Here is a 17631-nt window from a genome sequence, read left to right on the forward strand (position 1 = left end):
CCGACTCGTGTCTTCTTTGGCCAGATACATCATGCCAGTCAACTGTATAACACTTAACTTTTGACTATTCACCTGTGAGTGCTGCTTTCATTTGATGTTGGCCAGGTCAGGAGTTGCCTTATGATTCTGTCTGTTGGGCGATTGCTGGTATTTGGTCATTGGGAGGGGGCTTCTGGGTTGGTGTGGCCCTCTTGGCCTCAACCAATGGTTTGGCAGAAGAACTCCATTTTGCAGGCCCTGTTGACTGTTTCAGTTCTGGCAGAGCCCTGATCTTGTCTGGGAGCTTGTTCCACCAAGTGGAAGCCAGGATGGAGAAAGCCCTGACTCTGGTGGTGGCCAAATGCACTTCCTTCAGGTCAAGGATCTCCAGTTTGTTGGTATATATGGAGTGGAATGCTGGGCATATTCAGAGAGGTGGTCCATCAAGTATGCAAGGTCCAAACTGCATATGGCCTTGAAAGTGATTACCAAAACCTTAAACCTGATCTGGAATTCAATCAATAACCAGTGCAGATGTTGGAGTGTGGGCCTAACCTGATGGGGCATTAGTAGCCTAACCTGATGAAGGTGGAAAACACCATTTGGGTTACTTGAACGATCTGCACTTCTACTGAAAGGGAAGTATCGAAGATCACGCCCAAATTTCTGGTGGATTGAGAATACAAGGAAGCAAAAAGCAGGAAATGCAGGGAAGCAACAAAATGTATTTGCACAGTTATTTTGTTATTAGTTCAACTTTGGAGCCAGTCAAGAGCCTTGGTAGCCATTGAGAACTCCTGCTTGAGTGGTAGGTATGGTTGGAGATTTAACTGTTATCCTTATGCACTAAGTACCTGGGTTTTTAGTATACCTTGTAAGACTCTTTCAGTATCTTATTTTATTTTTATTTTGTTACATTTCTATACTGTCCTCCCTTGAGGATCAGGGCAGTTTACAATAAAGCTTGTAGCTCTCAGTGGGGTGTGATGCTAGTATATTACAGAGAACAGAGCTTTATACATATAGTATCTAACATAACAGTACCAGGAAATATATCAGTCCTTCTGAACTTAACATTTTGAATGCAATAGCATTTTACAGTCATAACTGTGTAACACTTAACTTTTGACTATTCACCTGTGAGTGCTGCTTTCATTTGATGGTGGCTGGGTCAGGAGTCGCCTTATGATTCTGTCTGTTGGGCAATTGTTGGTATTTGGTCATTGGGAGGGGGGCTTCTGGGTTGGTGTGGCCCTCTTGGCCTCAACCAATGGTTTGGCAGAAGAACTCCATTTTGCAGGCTCTGTCAACTGTTTCAGTTCTGGCAGAGCCCTGATCTTGTCTGGGAGCTTGTTCCACCAAGTGGAAGCCAGGATGGAGAAAGCCCTGACTCTGGTGGTGGCCAAATGCACTTCCTTCAGGTCAAGGATCTCCAGTTTGTTGGTATATATAGAAATCTAAATAAATAAATATATGGAGTGGAATGGGGGGCATATTCAGAGAGGTGGTCCATCAAGTATGCAAGGTCTAAACTGCATATGGCCTTGAAGGTGATTACCAAGACCTTAAGCCTGATCTGGTATTCAATAAATAACCAGTGCAGATGTTGGAGCGTGGACAGAATGTGGTCCTCCAGATTTTTCCTGTGATAACCCTGGCTGATGCATTCTGTACCAATTGCAGTTTCCAGAGCAGGGATAAGGGTAGGCACGCAGAGAGCGAGTTGCAGAAATATATTCTAGAGGTGACTATTGCCTGGATCACTGTAGTTAGGTATTCTGGAGCCGGATAGGGTATTAGTAGCTTAGTTTGGCGAAGCTGGAAGAACACTGGCCTTGCTACATTTGTGACCTGTTCCTCCATGGAAGGGAAGGCATCAAAGGTCACATCCAAATTCCTGGCTGAGTGTGCCACTGATAGTTGCATCCCATCCAGGCAGAACAATCATGCTTTCTCACTGGACCCTTTCTACGGAACCACATGACCTCCATCTTCAATGAGTTGAGTTTCAGATGGCTCTGCTTGAGCCATCCTGTCACTGCTTCCAGAAATCTGGCTAATGAGTCTGTGGGTGAATGAGAGCGGCCATCCATCAGGATGAAGAGCTAGGTGTCACCAGCATATCGATGACATCCCAATCCGAAACTGTAGACCAGCTGGGCTAGAGGGCGCATAAAGACATTAAATAGAAATGGCGAGAGAACCACTCCCTGCGACATCCTGCATGGGAGATGGCAGTGCTGAGATTGGTTGTAACCTCTGCTTGTAACCCTGGAGGCAGGAGATCAGCCATTGTAGGGCTGTCCCATGTATCCCAGCATTGTCAAGGCATTGAGCTAGCAGCTCATGGTCAACTTTGTCAAACACTGATGTGAGGTCTAGTTATGCGAGCAGTGCTGACCCTCGGTCTAGCTCATTGTGCAGGTCATCCATCAGGGTGTCTAGTTCCCTTTCAACCTCATGGCCCGGCTGGAAGCTATGTCCAGGACTGAAGCTTCTTTCAGGAATGCTGCTAATTGGACCGTGGCAGCCTTTTCCAGTACCTCTCCTAGAAACGCTGGGTGCAAGACAGGGCAGTAGTTGGCAGGTTCCCTTGGGCCCAAAGATGGTTATTTCAGTGTTGTGATGTTATTTTCCATGTCCTGAAAGGCAGTATGTCTGTACAATTTAGACAACTGATAAAAATATGCACTACGCCCATAGGCCATTCTTGAAAAAAAAAATCAGATGCACCATACTGTCTTAGGCATTAGACTGGATGTCTTTCATCCCACACTGGGTCTTCCTCAGAGGTCTACTTTTTGACACACATCTTTGGATAAAATAAAAAGTACACAAAGCAGACAGTAAAATAAACACCAGCTAGACTGGAAAATGTCTTGCTGTATTAAAAAGGGAATAAACCCCAGGAAATACAATTTTGGTTAACAATGATAATATCTTTGCAGGCACTTCAGTTACCGAAGAAAGAGTTTTTGCACTCCTCCTTACGTGGTGCACTTCCCATCACCATGGAAAACTTCTTCAGGCTCTTCCTCTTCTCTCTGCTTCTCTCTACAGGTAGGATTACAGCTGTTAGTAGCTGAGACCGTGCTCAGTTATATCCCAGGAAAAGGAGTCCAATCCGTATCTGTTGTTAGATCATTTTGGTATTCCAAACAGTGGTTTCAAAATTAGGGTTGCCAGTTCCTGGTTGACAAATTCCTAAATGCTGGGGGTAGGGTTTGGGGTGTAGGACTCCCAACTCCAAGTTGAGAAATTCCTGAAGGTTTGGGTATAGAGCTTGGGGAAAATGGGTTTTGTGAAGATGAGGGACCTCAGCCAGCCATAATACTGTAGAATCCCACCTTTCAAAGAAGCCATTTTTCATAGGGAAGCAACTCTGTAGGTCGGAGAACAGTTATAATTCCAGCAGTCCTCCATACTCCTTCATTAGAAGCTTTTTTGGGAGGAGATTGGATGAGCGGCTGCCAGGAGTGTAGAACTTTTAAGTCCCTGAGAAGGTGGGAGGCTGGAATGGATGGCCCTTGGTGATCTCTTCCATATCTGTGAGATTCTGTAATTCTGAGTCATCTAGAGCAGGGGTAGTCAACCTGTGGACCTCCAGATGTCCATGGGCTACAATTCCCATGAGAATGGGAATTGTAGTCCATGAACATCTGGAGGACCACAGGTTGACTACCCCTGTTCTAGAGATTATTTATGAGCGGATGTCTCCAGCTTGCATTCATTCTACACACTCTTGAACCATCTGAACTTGTACCTCTCAAAATGACTGCTTGTCCATGGTCATTTCCCCAACAACTACTTTCCTGAGGGCACCTTCCTTGGAGGGGACACAAAAAGGACCTTATAAATGCAATCTTCACCAAAACTGCAAGAAGGAAAGAGTCAGCCAGAAATTTCCTGGCAGGGATTTGCTGTATCACGAGCTTCACAAGCATAACCAGTTTGTTTAGCCCCTAAATGTTTGTGAAAGTTTGTGGCTCGTGAATCGGGCAATGCCATGAACTATGAAACAAACTGAACCTCATTTCCCATGTTTGTGTCTATCCCTGGTCTCCATCCCATATATTTTGTGAGTCCCTTTCTGGTTTTTTGCACAGGTGCCTCCCTGGAATGTGAAATGTGCAGTGCCGCTGGTAATTTCTGCCACAGCCAGAAAATATTTTGTCCTCGAGGAGATACCTGTATGACTGTGGTGTATATGGGGGGACCTGCAGGTAGGCAAAGAGGATCCTCAACCAATCCAGGCCAAAGTTTAGGGCAGTGGTCCTCAAGCTGCGGGCCGCGGCCCGGCGCCGGGCCGCAAAGGCCATGGCGCCGGGTTGCGGCTCCCTCTCCCCGCCCCCCCTGCAGTAAAAAACTTCCCAGGCCGCAAGCCTGCGGCCCGGGAAGCTTCTTACTGCGGGAGGGCGGGGAGAGGGAATCAGGGCCGGGCCGCGCCCGTGCAGGCCGCGCCCGCGCGGGGCAGTCTGCGGGCGCGGCCCGATCCGAGGGCGTGGCCCGATCCGCGGGCGCGGCCTGCGGGCGCGGCCTGATCCGTGGGCGTGGCCCGCACAGGTGCGGTCCCCGAGGGCGCGGCCCGATGCCCTGCCGATCCCCAGCCTAATAAATGTTGGGGACCACTGGTTTAGGGCATAAACTTGGCCTAGCATTTGTTCATTTAACTAAAATATCTGTAGATCATTTTCCGTATGGTGGCATAGTTAGGATAGGCAGACTGTAATCTAGAAAGCCAGGTTTGATTCTCCACTCCTCCTCCACATCCAGGCAGCTTGGTGACCTGGGGCGAGTGACAATTCTCACAAGGTACCTCTTCAAGAGCTGCCAAAATCTAGCCCAGCCTTTCTCAACTTTTTTTTTACTGTTGAAAAACTCTTGAAACATTCTTCAGAGCGATCGTGCAGAATATGTTTGGGAAGCATAGCTGGATAAGTGCCTACCCAGGGACCTTCCCCTTCCCACCCACTCCTGGTCCATCATTGGCCATTTTGAGGGGGGGGTCATAGTACCTAATAAATGTTTAACACATTTTAAACATATATGAAATGTTAATTAATTCCCACTCATTTGGGAAAGGCTTCCAGGACAATCAAGAAAGCCGAGGATTTCCTGAAACCCTGGTTGAGAAAGCCTGATCTAGTCCCTATAACTTATTCTAGAATAATAAATGAAAGAAGTACTAGAAAAATAGGAAGGGTTGTAGAGACCATCCACTCCAATATCCACATTCAGTATCCCTGACAAAAAACCATCCAACACTGCTTAAACATCTCCAGTGAAAGAGAATATACATGATCCTTGGGCAAGGGAGTCTACAGAAAAGTCCTTCTTGTTTAAAAAGCTTTCCCTAATATCCAGCTTACACATCCCCGCCTGTAATTTGAACCCATTATTATGAGTCTTTTCCTGGGCCTATTCCACACACATTGGATCATGCACTTTCAATGCACTTTCAAAACAGATTTTTCCTGTTCTGAACAGGAAAATCCAGCTGCAAAAGCACATTGAAAGTGCATTATCCAATCTGTGCAGAATGGGCCCTGGTTTCCAACAACTACCTTCTCTCCTCTAACTTTGGCCTTTGACTTTTATTCACTGGCAGGCTCATAGAGGAGATCCTCCCTTGGGTCCCCTGATCCCAAAAATAAACAGACTTCCAGGTGGTACTTGACATGGTATTGTGCTCAAACGAACAGCCAACAGAGAGTTCGAGCTCTTCTGCTGCAGACCAACCTGGTTACACACCTCAAATAAGACAGCTAGATAAGTAATTGTGACATGACAAGTCATCATCATCATCATCTCCAATCCGTTAGGAAGGGTCAAATGTCACACTGAATTACGATATTGATAGTATTTCCACATGCTACTAGGTATCTGTATATACTCACAGTCATTTAGCTCTAAAGAGACTGGCTATTTAGCAGATAAAAAAATAAGGCAACATGCAACTAAGTGTGCATCCCATGAAAGTGAGCTTTCAGTGCCAATTGTTGTCTCCTCTCTCCCTCTCCACATATAGCATTTGCCACACTCAGGGGTGCAAAGAGATCTGCAATATGGCAATCTAGGGATTGAGGCTGCTTATCTACTAGAATGGAATCAATGCAGCTCAATGCAGGATCAGCCTAAAGCAGTGGTTCTCAATGTGGGGGTCATTCGGCCCTTTCCTGGGGGTCACCGAGACAGCCCATGGAAGCTGCGGAGATCACTGAGGCTGTGTGGAGGAGGTGAGCACTGTGGCATGCAAAAGCAGCGGCGGTGTAAGCACATGTGTGCCTGCACACGTGCCCACGTGCACCCACATGTGTGCCCATGCCCATGCCAACGTCGCCCCTGCTATAGGGAACACGGCATTAGGGCAGTTGAGAACCGCTGGCCTAAAGCATTCATGATCAGACTGCCACTGTTTAAAGGCTGCCAATAAGGGGGAGCTCCCCACCTCATCATATAATATGTTGATGTCATTTCCCCTAGATGGATAAGGGAAAGCCATTACTTTTGAGCAGCATGGATATATTGCAAGGAATGATACCTTAATTCAATCCATGGCATTTGTGCTGCCTTTGAGAGGATCCACCAGCTGAAGAACGGAATTCTTGTTTGCCATATTTCACGTCTTAGGAGTCTTTTTGTATTGTTATTCAGGATAGGGCCCTTTGCTTAAGTGATTCTGTTTCCCCAAATACAAGGGTAATGTATGGCAATATTGTTCTTCTAGAGGCAATAACAATTTTCAGAGCAGGGTTTTGAGTGGGTCATTCTGAAAGGTGGCATAAGTGTTTCTTTACATCATGAAACTGGCCTGGATGAACTTCTTTTGGTGTTGTTACTAACCTCAGGTCTCACCTTTGCTTTTTATTCCCATGAACAGCGAATTGTACCTGGACATCGAAGCAATGCGTCTTTCGATCTATGTGTTCTAAAACAACGTTATATATGGGACCCAATGCTGTAATTAAAGAACTTACATGCAGCAAAGCTCTGGCTTCATCAGGATCTGTCCTCATGGCCCTCTCAGGGCTCCTAGTCTTAAAAGTCCTCTTCTGAAGGATCTCTCAAAGCATTGGATGGATTTTCATCAAGGGGTGATATTAGGGTGCTGTCCACTTCCACATATTTACCCCCCAAAACAGCAGGAGATGCAGTAATACAACACACACAGCAAAGAAAAACTATATGGAACATGAATTAAAAACAACTTTTTTCTTTCTTGCTTGAAGCTGTTATTTATTTTGCATGCAGTAAATATAAAATGTTTCAGTGTATTCCCTTTCCAGTTATATTGTACAGAGTACAACACAAATTATACCTGCTTAGGTGTAATCAGTCCCATCTACTGCGGGAGAATTTGGGTTTTCATGGCTTTAACCTACAGGCCTCTCCAGTAAGAGCCCTGGAAGACTAATGGATGGGTTTGCTATATGGGTTTCCAACAAACTGAATGTTAGGTGTGAAGATCTCTTTAAAATCTCAGCTGATGGTAGTCCTTTTTCAATGGGGAAACAGAGATTTTTGTCAATATTTATTTCTCCCTGGGAAAAAGAAAGCAGAAGAATACTTGGTTTGAGCTAGAATATTATACTTCATTATTCTCGTTAGAATTATCTGAAGCAAAGGTGTTTTTTTAATGGGGGACTTCAATGCCCAAATGAGGCCAAAAGACTCCCTCCCAGAGAATAAATAGACGACCACTTTTAAAGATCCAGATTATGAATTTGGATGTTATCTTCTCCCACAAATATCAAAAGATCAACTCTTGGGGGATTTCCACACCCTTTAAAAATAATGACATCACCAACATGTAGTGTCTGAGCTGGCTACATCCTCCATTTCAAAGCACTAGTTTTTAAATCCCAGAATGTGGATTCACCAACATATGTAGTGCCAGGTAATGAAGAGAAACCAGCAAGCCACCAGAAAAAAAAATGTAGGGAGGTGAAGAGGCTATCTCTTCCTCCAGTGTCTCGCCTTCACACCTGCCTCCCTTTCCCTTCTCCTGGGGATGGGAGGTTTTTTTTTTTTTAAGTGAACTGCCTGGAGCAACGAATAGGTGTTCAATTGTGCAGGCAAAGGCAAAGGCAAAAAAAAAAAATTCCCCCCCAAAGTTGTAGCATAAAGTATGCCTCTCCAAGGTTCCTTTCCCCCCCCCCAATGAGGAATGAGATTTATTTTTAAAACCAGTATGACTCGTGATTCCATAAGGGGTGAAAATAAAGAAGCAATATGCATCTATGATTAGATGCATAGGCATTTCAAAGGAGAAGTATTGATTTAAAAAAAAATAGCAGGCATCACAGGCCCTTTAAAGCATGGAGAAAGGGGATTGGCTGCCTGCCTTGACTGACAGGTGAAAGAGAGTCACGTATAAAAAAATATTGCTCTCTTATGCCATTTCCATCAGCACTTCTAGAGGGGGGGTAGCAGCAGAGAAGAGCGAGACAGTAAAAAAGTGAGGAGAGGTCCGGGCGGCGCGATTATATGTAGCATTATGCCACTCAGCTGGTGTAATGCTATTTTTAAAGATGTGCAGAAATGCCCTTCAACTTCTCTGGTTTCTGCCTTATAAAATTAGCTTTGAAACAAAGTCTTTATAGTCTCAATGGAGCTTTTAATGGTGACCACCCAGGGGAGTTAATTTTTTTGGTGGGTACCAAAGCTATTGACAATATTCTGGTTTGTTCAGAATTATTAACTTTGGTGAAGAATTTCCAAATTCACCCATACTTAGAAGGTGACCGTCTTCCTCTGTTCCTACAGCTGGACTTTTCAACTATTCAGTTACATCTTGAAAGGTTGCACCAGACTAGACTTGACTCTGCAAACCAGAAGAGTTGTAGAATAAAGTGGTCCCTGAGTCTTCAGTGAAACAACAAAAGAGGGAACAAAGTAACTCAGCCTGAATACACAAGCTAGGAACCTGTAAGGTTGAGCAGCAACTGAATATATTAAATATTACAATGCAAATATGTATTTCAATACATGTACACACATAACATTTTAAGACGACATATATCATGCATTACTGGACAAATCCAAAGCATTCTGACACATGGATAATTGACAAAAAAAACAAACAAACAGAAAACCAAACACGTTTCAACCACATGTGGACAGATGTGTTATGCCTTCGTCTGGCCCACACGTATGGTAAAGCACCACAATGCTGACTGGGGCATTTGTTGCTCCCTCTGGGCTACTATAGGCCAAGGAGGAGATGGGCCTTCTAAGCCCGGCTCCTCCCTGTCCACACGGGCTATGTGGGGGGGGGGGGCGCTCTAGGGGTTATTTTTCAGGAACGTGGGATTGCATGGAACACAATCCCACATTCCCACAAAATAAAAATAAATGCCCAGTCTGCCCTGCAGCATGGATAAGCACTTCAAAACTGACTAGGGAATTCTGTGCCCCCTCTGAGCTACTGTAGGGCAGGGAGGAGCTGGGCCTTCCAGGCCACGGCTCTTCCCTGTCCACACCAGCCTGCTGCGGGGCAGGCCCCCACAGTGGGTTAAGGGAACTCATAAGATTCCTCATTCCTTAGCCAGGGGCTTCTGGGGCCTCATTTGTGCCAGGCCCAGGTGTGCAGCGGTCTGGCAGCAACATCATTTAAAAATGGGAATTTGCCCTATTTCCATATGACTGCCCTCTCAGCCTTTTCCACCCATGCAGAATTGGCCATCGTGTAAAAAAAGAAAAGGGTTTAAGAACTTTGTTATCCAGAAGAAGAAGGCCTATTTGAGAGAATTGTGGGGAATAATGATTCAAGTAGCCAATGAGACAAACTCAGCCATTATAATTATAATTATTATCATTATCATTATTCAATTTATTTCCTGTAACTCCGTACAGGCTCGTGGCGGGTAACAATAGTCTTAAAATTCCCCATTAAAACCCGCATTAAAAGACTATAAAAATACCCAACACGGCGGAAAATACCACCCTCCCCTACCCGAACAAGGGCATTGGGGGATGGAGGGTGATGATGACTACTTCAAACCCCCCAGGGGGGCAATGTTCTTCCTTGCCAATCCCAGCCTCAACCATAGACCTGGTGGAACAGCTCCATTTTACAGGCCCTGTGGAACGCTGACAGCTCCCGCAGGGCCCGCAGCTCACACAGGAGCTCATTCCACCAGGTGGGGGGCAGGACAGAGAAAGCCCTGGCCCTGATGGGACTAGGCGCACTTCTCTGTGACTGGGAATGATCAGTGGGTTTTCTCCCTCAGAGCGTAGAGCACTGCGGGGCACATAGGGCGACAGGCGGTCCCTCAGGTATGTGGGTCCCAACCCGCGTAAAGCCTTAAAAGTTAAAACCAAAACCTTGAACCAGATCCGGACAGCAATTGGCAACCAGTGCAGCTGCCTCAGCACCGGCTGGATGTTGGCCCTCCAAGGTGTGGCAGTGAGGACCCTAGCAGCTGCATTTTGCACTAGCTGAAGTTTCTGGATCAAGGACAAGGGCAGGCCTGCGTAGAGCGAGTTACAGAAATCTAATCTGGAAGTGACTGTCGCATGGATCACTGTAGCCAGATGGTCAGGGAACATTTAGGGTGCTAGTAGCCGGGCCTGGCGAAGGTGGAAGAATGCCTGGCCTGCTACTCTCTTGACCTGCGCCTCCATAGTCAGGGAGGCATCGACGGTCACCCCCAAATTCCTGGCTTGGGGCGCAATGGTAAGTGAGAAGTGCATCCTGAGGATAAGGGCTCCTTCTGTACTTTGAAGCCACCCCAGAATCCTTTGTGCTCAAATGAGCATTGCCCCCTAACCCTTCTCAATAACCATGATTAAGCTGAACTTTAGGTTATGCAAAGCAGCTTTGGACTGATAAATTTGGCAGCTCATATTACACCCATCTTTAGACACTGCTGAAGGAGTGTCTCACCATACAAAACTAAGCATGCTTTGAGATGTTTGAGCTGTGACTTACTACTTAGATGTCTTCATGGGCCTTTGATATCAGTCATGAATCTCGGAATCAAAGGGAGTGGTTTTGGAACTGATCAGTTTAATGGCAGGGGCTCCTGGGAATTGTAGTCCATGGACATCTGGAGGGCCCCAGTTTGACTACCCCTGGTTTAATGGAATGAAGGGTTGTGTGTGTGTGTGTGATTCCTTCATGAAGAGATTCCTCCAACAGCACAGGCACAACGAGGCATGAACTGTGAGTGATTTTGTAATTCATCAGGTTAGACCAGTGGTTCTCAACCTTCCTCATCCTGTGACCCAGGGGAGGGGGGTAGTCTTTTACTGAGGAATCATCACCACTGCCTAAGCCCCTGCTCTACTTGCTTTCCCACTGGTGCCCCTGACTTCCCATTGCCCACTGGGGGGCGCTGCCAGCAGCAACTGCGCACAGCAATGCTAAGGGGGAGCCCCAGCCATGGCAGCTGCTGGAGAGCACCAAAGGTGAGCCGGCAGCAGAGTGGCAGGGCAGCCCCCGAAGCAGCAGCCAGGGAGGAGGATGAGGAGGAGCCACGGCCCAGTACCAACTGATCGACGGACCGGTACCGGTCCTCGGACCGGGGATTGGGGACCACTGTGCTATAGGATATAAAAACGTGTTACCACACACAACCACTAGAGGTCACCACATATCCTTTGTCAATGAGGCAGTACTGGAACCAAATGAGATACTGCTATAAGAGCAATGTTCTGGTTGCCATCTCCGGGTTGGGACATGCCTGGAGACTTTGTGAGCAGAGCTGGGAGTGTGCGGGATTTTGAGCAGGAGGGGACCTTGTTGGAGTATAATGTTGTGGAGTCCAATGTCCAAAGCAGCCATTTTCTCTAGGGGAACTGATCTCTTTGCAATGGTGATAAGCGATAATAACGGGATTCTCAGGTCCCACTTGGGGGACTTGCATCCTTGAGCAAAATAGATAAAATTATTGATGTGCAACACATCTTCTGGCATGTCCCCTGAAACGGAAATGGCTACAGATAGGACATCCATAGTCCCGCTCCCGGGAGCGTGCCGGTAGGGAGACCTGTTGTAATTCCATCAGATTTCTAACCATTGCCTGGATTAGCAACCCTAGAAGGAAAGAAGGGATCAGGAAAACAGGAGAGCCTATGGGGCTTTCAGGAAAGTGAAAGAGGAAATAGTGGTTATGGGGAAAATAAGATACCTTCCTGATGTTCTTGCAGGTTCTTTCTTGTTATACAAGTAACAGGATCACAGAGAAACTAGAAGAGAAACACCCAGGTGTCATTGTGTATAAAACAGAAAGGAGGAAGAAGAAACATGGAAATATGGAAAAGAGTAATACAATTATATGGTCAGTGTTGGGACTTCTGGGTCAGACTCAGTCCTAAGTCCCTCCAGAAAAATGGAGCTGCAGAGTAACACCGTTTGCAGTTATTGGGTACCTTTGTGGATTAGGCAAAGATCCAAATTAATGGCACTTTGAGATTTAAAAGGAATAATCTTTACTTGAAAGAATATATATGAATATGTCCATGAATATATATCATACTCATATGCTTCAGTCTTCTTACTGAAGCAGTGCACAAAAGCTTAACAGACAGTTAAGAAAGCTTAAGAGCCAGTTTGGTTTAGTGATTAGGAGTGCAGACTTCTAATCTGGTATGCTGGGTTCAAATCTGCACTCCCCCACATGCAGCCAGCTAGGTGATCTTCGGCTTGCCATGGCACTGATAAAACTGTTCTGACCGAGCAGTGATATCAGGGCTCTCTTAGCCTCACCCACCTCACAGGGTGTCTGTTGTGGGGAGAGGAAAGGGAAGGTGACTGTAAGCTGCTTTGAGCCTCCTTTGGGTAGAGAAAAGTGGCATATAAAAACCAACTCTTCTTTTTCTTACATAAACCACACACTGCAAGCCCCTAAGGCGGGGGTGGTCAAACTGCAGCTCTCCAGATGTCCATGGACTACAGTTCCCATGAGCCCCTCCCAGCATGGCCAACTGGTAGGTGCTCATGGGAATTGTAGTTCATAGACATCTGGAGAGCTGCCCTATGTCTAGGCTGGAAACAGGACTATATGCCCATACAACAGCAGATGGAGAGAGCTAATGGTGGATGGTCTTTCTTCCTTGCTAGCAGAGATCCTTCTTTACCTGAGTAAGAGGACAGTCCAGGTAAAGATGCTGACCCACCTATTTAGTGTTTATCTCCATGGAAGTACTTTCTGGTAGGAAAACCCATTGGAAGTGGCTTGAGTGTGCACTATTCAGCATGTATGGAATACAAAGTGCAAGGATTAGGATCTGTGATCTTCACACCCCTCTCCCCTCCCAAGCAGCAGAGGAGCACAACAATACAAACCTTCTAAGGACAGCAGCATTTATTCAATTTCTTTTCCATTGCTGCTACCTGTTCCTTTGCTGCTTCCATGAGCCACGATCAAGGTTCTTTAAGAGCTACAGTTGCCCCATTTCCTGGAATGGTTTGTGACTTGTGATTAATGCAAACAACCATAAAAGAGACTGAAAAGTGCCATCAAATAATGACAGGACTCCAAGATAAGGACAATATTGCCACAATTATGGGCAATAAAATGAGAGTCCAGTAGCACCTTTAAGACCAACAAAGATTTATTCAGGGCGTGAGCTTTCAAGTGCAAGCACTCTTCCTCAGACTGTGAACTCCTTACATGGCAGGGAATATATGGCAAAAATCAATTCTGTTACATCAGCAGACTGTGTCACACAACCAAATACAGCCAATGATAATTCTTTGTCAAAACAGCCAATCAGTCCCCTGGAATTCAGTGTAGTTTACAAAAACACAAGAAGAAGAAGAAGAAGAAGAAGAAGAAGAAGAAGAAGAAGAAGAAGAAGAAGAAGAAGAAGAAGAAGAAGAAGAGTTGGTTCTTATATGCCGCTTTTCCCTACCCGAAGGAGGCTCAAAGTGGCTTACAGTCGCCTTCCCTTTCTTCTCCCCACAACAGACACCCTGTGGGGTGGGTGAGGCTGAGAGAGCCCTGATATCACTGCTCTGTCAGAACAGCTTTCTCAGTGCCGTGGGGAGCCCAAGGTCACCCAGCTGGTTGCATGTGGGGGAGTGCAGAATCGAACCTGGCCTGCCAGATTAGAAGTCCGCACTCCTAACCACTACACCAAACTGGCTCTCTCAAGGAGAAACCAACTATCTGTGTCAGTGATCAAAGGCTCTCACCTCACCATATGTTCCATTTATACATGGGCTTGATGGCTGAGTCTTCGTTGTTTGATTTAGGCAGCGGTTGGTATTCAGAACACAGAGATAGAGCAATGCACAGCTGACTTTGTTCTTCCTGCAGGTCCTCCGACTCCCCAGGACCTCAGCCGTGCATTGAATTGCACTGAGGCAGCAGCATTGACTTTGACTGATAGCATAGGCCTTTCAGAAATAGTTTGATTGCGAGATGTCACACAGCAGCCTACTTACCAGCAAGCACCATTCCCCTTGGGGCCCTCTAAGAGGCCAGGAGCAGCACTGCTCTTCGCTGGCTGCATGCCATTCTCCTAGGTCCACCCAACTTCTGCAGGGATTCCTTACTTCCCTCTGAATATATAAGCTAGCCCCAGTTGGTCAATTAGAATGTTTCCCACAAAGAAGGCCACCGTTACATTTCCACTGCAATCACCTAGTGCCCATTTATTATCTTTGTACCGAAAGATAATCCTCTTAGAATGAATTGGTGGGGGGGAGGGTTGTAGACCCAAAGTGATCAATACTGGGATGTAGGCCAAAAATAGAGTGCATTTTTTTTCCATATAGGATATAAAGAAAGCCAGCTTGGCGTAGTGGTTAGGAGTGTGGACTTCTAATCTGGCGAGCTGGGTTTGAATCTGTGCTCCCCCACATGCAGCCAGCTGGATGACCTTGGGCTCGCCACAGCACTGAGGGCCATTTCGCACGGGGATCTTTGTTGCAAATTGGTCACTGAATGAAAAATCGCCATTTAAAATAGTGGAATTCGTCATTTTGCACACCTGGCTTTGTAGTGGAATCAGTTGCGTTTTTTAGCGTTTCCCACAGGCTTCCGGTCTCAGCAGAAATCGCTAGAAAGGAAGCGCTATTGCCAAGCTCGTCCCGCCCCTGGCCGTCAAGCAGCCAATGGGCAGCCGTTAGCATGCTCCCAAACAGCCCCTTTCCCTTTAAGAAAGGTTTTTTTTAAAAAAAAACAGACCCATAGCAACGAATCTAGGTAGATTCCTTGCAACGGAGAGACCCATCCAGCTGCCTAATGTGAGCTGTCGTTTGATTGTATGATCGTTGGCACGCTGCCTCGAGTGATAAAAAAAAAATCCCCCCCCCCCTCACGTCCCCGATTTTGGGCTGAATTAATGTGTAAAAAATAAAGGGACTTTATTTCAGCAAACGGGCTTTTATGTGGTTTGTGCTTAGTGACTAAAGGTGAAGGACTGAAGCCAGGGAAGCCTCTAAACAGAAAGAGGCTCGCCTGTGGGTTTATCCCCGCTCGCTCCGAGAAAAAAAAATGGCGATCGCTTCGCCGGAAGTTTGGAGGACAGGCTCAGGAGGAGGGACTTTGAAGAACCCGCAACAATGGTAACGCACAGGTCTTTAGCGCTAGTGTTGCAGATTGGTTGCAGGATTGTATCGCTATCCGGAGGGTGAATCCACTTTTCTGGATTCCCCTGAAAGCGCTAAAACGAAGCGCTTTTTGCTGATCGGTTTCAGGAGTGTTGCAGATTGTCTACGACGTCGTGGGTAATGCCAAATTAGTAGCGTTTTCAATTAGCAACCATTGTGCTATTTTTAAGCCGTGCGAAATGGCCCTGAGAAAGCTGTTCTGACAGAGAAGGAATATCAGGGCTCTCTCAGCCTCACCCACCCCACAGGGTGTCTGTTGTGGGGAGAAGAAAGGGAAGGCAAACGTAAGCCGCTTTGAGACTCCTTCGGGTAGAGGAAAGTGGCATATAAGAACCAACTCTTCTTCTTCAGTAATATCAGGGCTCTCTCAGCCTCATCTCCCTCGCAAGGTGTCTGTTGTGGGGAGAGGAAAGGTAAGCTGCTTAGAGGCTCCTTTGGGTAGTGAAAAGTGGAACATAAGAACCAATTCTCTTTTTCTTCTTCAGTAATATCAGAGCTTTCTCAGCCTCACCCACCTCACAGGGTGTCTGTTGTGGGGAGAGAAAAGGGAAGGTGATTATAAGCAGCTTTAAGCGTCTTCCATGTAGAGAAAAGTGGCATATAAGAACCAACTCTTCTTCTTCTTCTTCTTCTTCTTCTTCTAAATGAGTACGAGGCATACAAAAAGGCAAGATAAGATTGCTAAGTCCATCTTAGATAACATGAAGCAAATGTTATAGAACACTTTTTCTTCCTAGGCCAATGAAAGCAGAAAGCTTGAGAAAGCAGAGTTTAACAGACATGGAAGCCCAAAAGGCATTGGCTGCTCTAAATGAGAATTTACAATCAGATCTGACCATTACCCCAGCGATGTATCTTGGACAAATCGCAAGACCAAAATTTAGATGGGCCTTCGGAGGGGCAAGGCTAATGCTGTTCCTTTGTCAGTTCTACAGGGTAGATTTTCCTGTACCTGCATGCACTGGCGGCATTGTTCAGTGGAGACAATCAAGTTAATTGCCCATGTTTTATTATTCTGCCCACTATATTTATTTATTTAATTTTATTATTAGATTTATATACCGCCCTCCCCAAAGGCTCAGGGCAGTTTACATCAAACAGGAACAATACAAATAACAATAACAACATTATGAACAATAGAACATTGGGGAGAACAATAAATCAATGCTTACTGATGGCCCAGTGGGTCAGGCGGAACTGCAGTGGGTGCCATAGGAGGGAGGCTCAGAGGAGGGCCTGTGGGATGCAGTGGTTCAGGTCAACCTCAACCAAATGCCTGGCAGAGGAGCTCCCTTTTGCAGGCCCTGCGGAACTGTTTGAGTGATCTCTGCGAGATCATTCTACCAGGTGGTGGCCAGGGTGGACAAAGCTCTGGCCCTGCCCCTCCTTGCACATTTTAACCCATTTGAAAAAATATTCAAACCCGCTGAGGGCCTAATATTCAGATATCTTTTGGGCAACAGGCATAAGAGAATCTCACATATGGTTGCAAAGTTTTGCCATGCCGTGATTTACAAATGCAACACATTATGATATTGATGTAATTTTACAACTTTTATTATAGATATTATCATATTTCTTATTGGAGACTTTTAAAATTAGTTACTGACACCTTAGTATCTATGCCTCATTGATTTAATCCCTATACATATTTTTGGCATTGTTTAGCGTTATAGAGCCTCTTGTGGCGCAGAGTGGTAAGGCAGCGACATGCAGTCTGAAAGCTCTGACCATGAGGCTGGGAGTTCAATCCCAGCAGCCGGCTCAAGGTCGACTCAGCCTTCCATCCTTCCAAGCTCGGTAAAATTAGTACCCAGCTTGCTGGGGGGTAAACGGTAATGACTGGGGAAGGCACTGGCAAACCACCCTGTATTGAGTCTGCCATGAAAACGCTAGAGGGCATCACCCCAAGGGTCAGACATGACCCAGTGCTTGCACAAGGGATACCTTTACCTTTACCTAGTCAACCTGCGGTCCTCCAGATGTCCATGGACTACAATTCCCATGAACCCCTGCCAGCATTTGACTACCCCTGGATTAGGAGACGTGTGGTTCGAATTGCAAAGTCGAAGGACAGATATCCCTTC

General features: G+C 46.1%; 1 long non-coding RNA gene across 1 annotated transcript; it reads left to right on the plus strand.

The window, feature by feature from the left end:
- The first annotated feature begins 696 nt into the window (after window positions 1-696).
- On the plus strand, window positions 697-7166 carry LOC143837054 (uncharacterized). The gene is made up of 4 exons (XR_013230892.1): window positions 697-787; window positions 2928-3039; window positions 4086-4202; window positions 6860-7166. It is a non-coding gene; the product is annotated as an uncharacterized LOC143837054 (long non-coding RNA).
- The last annotated feature ends 10465 nt before the right edge of the window (window positions 7167-17631 follow it).

Source organism: Paroedura picta, chromosome 5 (genome assembly GCF_049243985.1).
Source record: "Paroedura picta isolate Pp20150507F chromosome 5, Ppicta_v3.0, whole genome shotgun sequence".
Lineage (NCBI taxonomy): Eukaryota > Metazoa > Chordata > Lepidosauria > Squamata > Gekkonidae > Paroedura > Paroedura picta.